This window comes from Chrysochloris asiatica, unplaced genomic scaffold (genome assembly GCF_000296735.1).
Source record: "Chrysochloris asiatica unplaced genomic scaffold, ChrAsi1.0 scaffold00033, whole genome shotgun sequence".
In the NCBI taxonomy this organism is placed as follows: Eukaryota; Metazoa; Chordata; class Mammalia; order Afrosoricida; family Chrysochloridae; genus Chrysochloris; species Chrysochloris asiatica.
In genome coordinates, this window is record NW_006408551.1 from 8678321 (window position 1) to 8687421 (window position 9101).

A 9101-nucleotide genomic window follows, 5' to 3' on the forward strand; every position below is an offset into this window, starting at 1 on the left:
TTTTCTTGCATGTGATACTAATGATATTGTCAGATGATTTCCACATTGTATTGGATCACTTCTCATTGGTATGGGCACAAATATGGATATGTTCCAATCAGTTGCCCAGGTAGCTGTCTTCAAAACGTCATGGCATATGTGAGTGAGTGCCTCCAGTGCTTCATCAGTTTGTTGAAAGATTTCAATTTGTATCCCAACAATTCCCCTTGCCTGGTTATTTGCCAATGCCTTCAGTGCACCTTGGAATTCTTCCTTGATCACATGCTACCTCATGCAATGGTTGAACATCAACCACTTGTTTTTGGTACTTTTGGTGCTTCTGTGTATTCCTGCCATCTTCTTTTGATGCTTTCTGCATCATTTAATATTTTATCCATTGTCTTCGTTGCTAGGTGCCATCAGTTTGGTACCACCTCTTAGCGACCCTATGAATAACAGAATGAAACACTGCCTGCTCCTGGAATGCAGCCACTTTCCAGGAATTTCCTGGAATTTCATCTCACTGGGGGGCTTCTTCTTTTTCTCTGACCCTACACCTTACCAATCATGATACCCTTATCCAATTACTGGTCTCTCCTGATGATGTGTCTGAAGTATGAGAGATGAAGTCTAGCCATCCTGGCCTCCAAAGAGCATTCTAGCTGTACTTCTTCCAACTACAGGTCTATTTGTTCTTTCCATGGAATCCATACTGAAGGCAATGGATCTTGGCTGAAAGCAGAGAATACCAGAAAGATGTCTACCTGTACTTTCTTAACCACACAAAGGCTTACAATTGTTGGATCATGACAAGCTATGGACAACATTGTGAAGTATGAGTATTCCAGGACACTTAATTTTACTCACGAGGAGCCTGTACATAGACCAAGAGATAGTTGTTCAAATACAACAAGAGAATGGTTTAAAATTAGGAAAGGTGTGTGATAGGGTTGTATTCTTTCACCTTACTTATTCAACCTGTAGAAGCCCTGGCTTGGTGTTGTGGGTTAATGCACCATACTGCAAAGCTGTTTGAATTGCAAGGTCTTTAATTCAAGTCCACCAGCTGCTCCATGGAAAGCCTATACCGAGTCGCTATGGGTCAGAAGTGACTCAACTGCACTTAACAACAACATTCAACCTGTATGCTGAGAAAATAATCTCAGAAGCTGGATTATATTAAGAAAAACTTGCCAACAGGATTGGAGGAAGACTCATTAACAACCTGCAATATTCAGCTGATTCAACCATGCTTCCTGAAAGTGAACAGGATTTGAAACATTTACTGATGAAGATAAAAGAGCACAAACTTTGGTATGGATTACATCTTATTGTAAAGAAAACAAAAATCCTCATCACTGGACCAATAAACAACATTCTTATCAATGGAGAAAAGATTCAAGTTGTGAAGGACTACATTCTTCTTGGATCAACAATCAACACTCATGGAAGCAGCAGTCAAGAAATCAAATGACGTATTGCATTAGGCAAATCTGCTGCACAAGACGTTGAAGAGCAAAAATATCAGCTTAAGGACTAAGGTGCGCCTGACCCAAGTCATGGTATTTTCAGTAACTTCATATGCATGCAAAAGTTGGACAGTGAGTGAGTAAGGTAGATAGTAAAATTGATGCATTTGAGTTATGGTGTTGGAGGAAAATATTGAAAGTACCGTGGGCTACCAAAAGAACAAACTGGTCTGTGTTAGGAGAAGTGCAGCCAGGGTTCTCCTTGGATGTCAGAATGGCCAGATTTTATCTCTCAGACTTCAGACATATTGTCAGGAGTGACCAGTCACTAGAAAGAGATATAACATTTGGTAAGATGGAGGGTCAGAGGGAAAAAGGAAGACCCTCAGCAAGATGGATTGGCAAGGTGGCACCATCAATGGGTTCAAGTATAGTGAGAATTGTGAGGTTGTTCCAGTACTGGGCAGTATTTCATTGTTGTGCATAGGTTCACTATGAGTTGGTACTGACTCAATGGCACCTATCAACAACAATAAAATTTCCATAGATGTTTTCCGTTTGACTCCTTGTATTTCATCTGGTGAGGTCTATGTGTATATTTACCTTTTATGATGTTTTAAAAAGGTATTTGCAATGAAAAAGTTTTGGTCTTGAAAAATTCTATTATGCGATCTCCATCATTATTTCTATCACCAATGCTATATTTTGCCACTATTGATCCAACTTTTACATTGCAAACACCAATAACAATCAATACATCATGGTTGCATGTTTGATCAATTTGAAACTGAAGAGGTTTATATAATTCCTCAATTTCATCATCAATGACTAATGTTTGGTGCATGCATTTGAATAATAGTGGTATTAATTGATTTTCCTTGTATGCATATGGATATTATTCTATCACAGGCAGTATTATATTTCAAGATAGATCTTAAGTTTTTATTGTTGTTGTTTTGATGGTGAATGCTGCATAATTCCTTTTCATTTTGTCCTTCCTGCCATAGTAAACCACATGATTGTCAGATTCAGAATGACCAATACCAGTTCATTTTAGCTCACTAATGCCTAGTAATTCAATCTTTATGCTTTCTATTTCATTTTTTGACAACTACCAATTTTCCTATTTTCATACTTCATATATTTCATATTCTGATTATTAATGGATGTTTGCAGCTGTTTCTCATAATTTAACATTTTGCCCCATCAGTAACCAAAGTCAGAAAACTTTACTCCATTTGAGTCATTATAGTCAGCTCTCATTTCAGGAGGCAGCTCTTCCTCACTTATATTTTGAATCCCTTTCAAACTGAGGGTCTCACCTTCCAGCACTGTACCTGACAGTATTCTGGTGCTATTCATAATGTTTCAGTGTTTAATATTCTGCTGTCATGATTTTTTTTGCATTACATTGAACTGTAATCCATACTGAATGCTGTATTCTTTGATCTTTATCAGTGAGTTATTCAAGTCCTTTTAGATTTCAGTAAGCAAAGGCATGCTCTCTGTATATAGAACTCTGTTGATTAGCCTTCCTCTGATCCTGGTGCCAAGTTTTTCTTCATATAGTCTAATTTCTCTGATTATCTGCTCAGCATATAGATTGAATGGCTATGGCGAAAGGATACAACCCTGACACACACCTTTTCTGATTTTAAACCATACAGTATCCCCTTGCTCTGTTCTAGCAACTGTCTCTTGCTCTCTATATATACAGGTTCTTCATGAATACAATGTAATATTTTGGAATACCCATCCTTTTAAATCTATAGTTAATGATCCACACAATTGGATGTATTTTTATCATCAACTAAGCACACAGAAGCATCTTTCCATTATACTTTGCTTTTAGCCAAGATCCACCTGATGCCAGCAAAGATATCCCTCTTCTCACGCTCTTTTTTGAATTTGTCTTGGATTTATTACAGCTCCCTGTAGATGTGGTACTCCATTGTTTTTTTTATTCATTTTTTTATTTTCTCCAGAAAAATGTTTCTTGCATGTGATACTAATGATATTAGTCAATCATCTCTGCATTCTGCTGTGTCATTTTTCTTTGGAATTGGCATAAATATGAAACTCTTGCAGTTTGTTGGCCAGTTACTTGTCTTTCAGATTTCTTGACTAGACTGATTCCAGCACTACTACAGTTTGTTGAAATATTTCAATTATTATTCTTTGAATACCTGGAGTCTTGTTTTTCCCTGATGCCTTCAGTGCAGACTTCTTCCTTTAATAGCATTGATTACCTCTTGAAATGATTGAACATCGACCGATTCTTTTTGGTACAGTAACTCTGAGTATTCCCTCCATCTTTATTTGATGCTTCCTGAATCATTCAACATTTTGCCCATAGTATCTTTCATTATTACAAGTCAAGGCTTGAGGTTTTCTTAGGCTATTTCAGCTTGAAAAATGCTATAAGTGTTCTTTCCTTTTGGTTTTCTAACTCCAAGTCTTTTAACTTCTCTTTATAGTACTTTGTCTTCTCTAGCTGCCTTCTAAAATTTTCTCTTCAGTTCTTTAATTTAATTTTTTTTCCCAATTGTTTTAGTTACTCTATGTAAACAGCAAGGTTCAGAGTCTCTTCCAATATCTACTGTGATCTTTTCTTTCTTTTGCGCCTTTGTAGTGTCCTTTTGCTTTCTTTATGTATGCTTTTGTTAGTGTTATACATAGCTCAACTGTTCTTTGATCATCATTATTCAATGCCTCAAATCTGTTTTGAGATGGTCTCTGTATTCAAGTGGGATATTCAGAAGGTTGTATTTTGTTTTAATTTTCTTCAGCTTCAACCTGAATTTTTGTGGTTTACTAATATCACTCGGCATAATGTCCTCAAGGTTCATCCATGTTATGTGGTGGTTTACAGCTTCCTTGTTATTCTTCAAGGTAGCATACTACTCCATTGTGTGTATGTACCAAAGCTTATTATCCATTCTTCCATTGATGGGCACTTAGGATGTCTCCATCTTTTTGCTCTTGTGAGTACTGTTGCTATGAACATTGCTGTGCATGTATATACTCATGTTATGGCTTATATTTCTTGTGGATATATACCAAGTAGAGGAATTGCTGGATCATACAGAACTTCTATTTTCAACATTCTGATGAAGCACCATACTGTTTTCCAGAATGGTTGGACCATTTTGCATTTTCACCAGCAATGTAGGAGAGTCCCAGCCTCCCCTCATCCTCACCAGCATTTAATGTCCTCTGGATTTTTGAACTTTGTTTTTATTGATAGTGTGAGATTATATCTCATTGTTGTTTTGAATTGCATCTCTCTAATGGCTAATGTTTGTGAACATATCTTCATGTGGTTGTTGGCTGCCCAAATCTCTTCATTGGTAAAGTGTTCTTGTCTTGTGCCCATTTTTAAATTGGGTTATTTGTCCTTTTCTTGTAGAGGTGTTGTAGTTTTTTATAGATTTTAGAAATTAATCCCTTGTCTGATATGTCATTGCAAAACATTTTTTTTTCCCATTCTCTAGGCTTCCTTTTTACTCTTTTGATGAAATCTTTTAGTGCACATAAATTCCTAATTTTTAGTATGTGTGTGGGGAAAGAAAGAGACCCCACTGAATAGTTATCATCCTGTCTAGATGGATCTGGTTAAAAGAGATGGGGATAAGATTCTTATGATTCTACAGTGAGTCATTGTTACCATGGCTAATTTGGACTGTCACAATTGTAAAGGTAGACGTTTTGTAACAAAAACACGGGAGTGGTTAATCTTAAAATCCAGAAACAAAGAACCCTAGGACCATCAAGGGTGAAGAGCACAAGAGGAAAGTGAGACTTTATCCAGAGAAGCAGCGATACCAGAGATGGAGGCTGAGATGGGGACATGGAGAGAGGAAGCAGCTGAGGACTCTGGATTCATCGGAAGAGAGGGACTAAGAGATGGCAGCCAGAAGGCATACTTGCAGAATGTGCTCTTTGGTGGTGAAAATTACTAAATATACCTGAGTGTTAAAAATTAAAAAAAAAAAAAAGAGCTAAAGGGACTAGAGAGAAATACTGTTTACTGATGGTACATGGAGGGGATTATAATCATTGCAATGAAAAAAAGGTGTATGATTTGTTGAATGTAAATCTGATGATTTGCTCTGTAAACTTTCACTCAATCCACAATAAAAACCTTTAAAAAAATGTATATATTTGTCTACACTGTTAAAAAAAAAAAAAAAAAAAAAAAAAAAGGATGGTGTTGGAATCTGGATTAGGATTGCATTATATGTGTAGATTACTTTTGGAGTATCGACATTTTCACAATGTTAAATCTTCCTATCCAGGAGCATGGTATATTCTTCCATTTTGGTAAGACTCTTTTGGTTTTTTATAGTAGTGTTTTGTAGTTTTCTTTGTATAGGTCCTTTGTTTCTCTGGTTACATTTATTCATAAACATTTCATCATTTGGACAGCTATTCTAAATGATATTGCTTTCCTAATTTATTTTTCAGTGCTGTTATTAGTATAGAGGGATCCAACTGAATTTTGTATGTTGGTCTTATACCCTGCCACTGCTGAATCTACCAATGAGTTATAGTAGGTTTTTTTGTTGTGTTTTTTTTTTTTTTTTTTTTGGCTGAGTCTTTGGGTTTCCTTTGTATAGGATCATATAGTCTGTAAACAAAGAGAGTTTTACTTCCTCATTGCCAATTTGGATGCCTTTAATGTCCCTTTCTTGCCCTAGAGCTCTGGCTAAGTCTTCCAACACAATATTGAATAAGAGTGGTGACAATGGGCATCCTTGTCTGGTTCCTATTCACAAAGGGAAGACTTTCAGTTCCTTTCCATTGACAGTGATCTTGACTGTTGGTTTTATATACACTCTTAATAAGGTTGAGGAATTTCCTTCAATTCCTACTTTGTTGAGTGCTTTTATCAGAAATAGATGTTGGATTTTGTAACAAAATGATTTTTTTTCTGCTTCAATTGATATGATGATGTGGTTCTTTTCCTTTTTCTTATTTATATGGTGGATTATATTGATTGTTTTTCTAATGTTGAACCATCCTTGCATCCCTGATATGAATCCCACATGGTCATGATGTATTATTTTTTTGATGTGTTGTTGAATTCTGTTGTCTATGATTTTCTTGAGAATTTTTGCATCTATGTTCATGAGGGATATTGGCCTATAATTTTCTTTCTTTTTGTTGTTCTTCCCTGGTTCTTGTATGAGGATTACACTTGCTTCATAGAATGTATTAGGGAGTTTTCCAACCTCTTGTATTGTTGTTGTTGTTAAGTGCCTTCGAGTCGGAGTCGACCCATAGCGACCCTGTATAGGGTTTCCGAGGGTGTAAATCCTTACGGGAGTAGAAAGCCTCATCTTTCTCCCGCGGAGCGGCTGGTAGTTTCGAACCACTGACCTTAAAGTTCGCAGCCCGATTCGTAACCACTACGCTACCAGAGTATATTCTGGAATAATTTGAGTAGAATTGGTGACAGCTCTTCCCTGAACGTTTGGTAAAACTTACCAGTGAAGCCATGTGGACCTGGTCTATTTTTGGTTGGGAGTTTTTGATGACCTGATCAATTTCTTCTTTTGTTATGGGTTTGTTCAAGTTTTCTACTTCACACTGTGTAAGTTTAGGTAGGTTGTGCTTTTCTAAAATTGCATTCATCTCCTCTAGATTATCACATTTGTTGGAGTACAACTGTTCATAATATTCTGTTATTATCCTTTTTATTTCTTTTGGTTCTGTTGTGACATCACCTAAGCGTCAACCTGAATTTTTGTATGAGTAATAGATGTTCTGTTCCCCAGTTTGTCCTGTCTTTGTTTTGCCTGGTGATATTGAGCTACTCCTTTTCTTCCCATAGATAAAATTGATTTGACTTCTATGTATGCCATCTCTCGATGTCTCCATGTACAGTCTCCATGTATGTTGTTGAAAAACATTATTTGCAGTAAGTCATTATCCTTGCAAAATTCTACCAAGCAATTTCTAACTTTGTTTCTATATTCAAGGTCATTTTTGTTTTATTACTTATTCTTCTTTATTATTTCATTCACATTTCAATCACCAGTATTTATCATTGCATCTTGATTGCATATTTGATTAATTTTACTGTGAAGAAGTTGGTAGAATCCCTTCATGACTGGCCATCATGATTAGTAGGTAAGTTTTAGTAATAGCTTCCAGTAACTGGTCTTTCTTGTAGGCATACAGATATTTTCCTATCACAGACAGAATGCACTTCAAGATAGGTCTTTTTTTTTTTTTTAAATAAATGTTTTATTGTGTATTGTGTGATAGTTCACACGGGGGAGCATTAGTTTTGCATTCACTCTATCATACATCGTTTCGTTGCCATAGTTACCATCCTGTCTATGCATCATCACCCAACCAAAGGTATACCCTGCAAGCCCACCACCACCACCACCACAGTCCTTAGCACACAGCCCTTTTTCCCTCTCTGGATCTCAAGTACCCAGCCACTCCATCTCTTCACGTCATCCTCTCTGTCTCCATCTCAGGCCTCACTGCTTCTCTGGGTGGGGTCCCGCTCTCCGCTCTTCTCCATTGATAGTCCCAGGGCACTCCACTGCTAGACTGAAAGGTTAATCACTCCCCTCCTTACTATAAAATGTCCACCTTTACATTTCCAGTCCTCACAATCAGTCCAGTTAACAATTATTCACCCTTGCATCACAAGAGACCCATCTGCATTTCTTTTCATCAGCCCTTCCTATACATGTTGGATACTACTCACTGAGACTCTACCATCCTCTATGCCCTGTAGATCTAGGTTCCCTCTTGAAAGCTTGTAAGCCAGTCACTTTTTACCCTTGTATCCCTCCCCCCATTTTGGGTAGCCAATGTTCAAGTTGTCCATCTCTATCTACTCTTTGTGCAGGGGGTGGGAATAATTCTTGGAGCAGGGATTTGTTTCCTCCTTTGAGCTACTGTATTTATAGGTGCAGGTCAAGTTTATCAAGTTGTATCAGATGACACTTTTATTTTCCTCTTCTTTCTTCTTCGGGTTGAGCTCTGTTCATCCAGTCATTGAAGCCAGGTCAAGTGGGTATCATCTGCAAGTGTGGGTGTTCTTGTGTCTGTCCACCCTCTTCTTATCAGCTGGTAGCTTTGCTCTCCACTCTAGTCCTCTGTGGCTGTGTAACTGACTCTGAGCCCATGAGTCCCCGGGTCTTGCCCTGCTGCTGGCCGACCAGGTCTCCACCCGGGTTCACAGTAGTCTGCTGAAAGATGCAGGGCTTAGCTTGCCGATTCATTGATGTTCTTCGGTCACTTCTCTTTATGGGTGACGTGCGTAGTCGCCAATCAGAGCATGTATTTCCATTGCGTCTTGGTCTTGGATCAAGATAGATCTTGATATTTTCTTTTTGACAACGAATACAACACCATTCCTCTTAAATTTGTGATTCCCAGCTTAATAAACCTCATGACTATCCAATTAAAAATGGCCAATACTTGTACATTTTAGCTCACTAATGTGGGAGCTCTGGTAGCGTAGTGGTTACGAATCGGGCTGTGAACCGCAAGGTCAGCAGTTCGAAACTACCTGCGGTTCCGCGGGAGAAAGAGGAGGCGTTCTGCTCCCGTAAAGATTTACAGCCTCGGAAACCCTGTGCAGGGTCGCTATGAGTCGGAACCGACTCCACGGCACTTAACAAC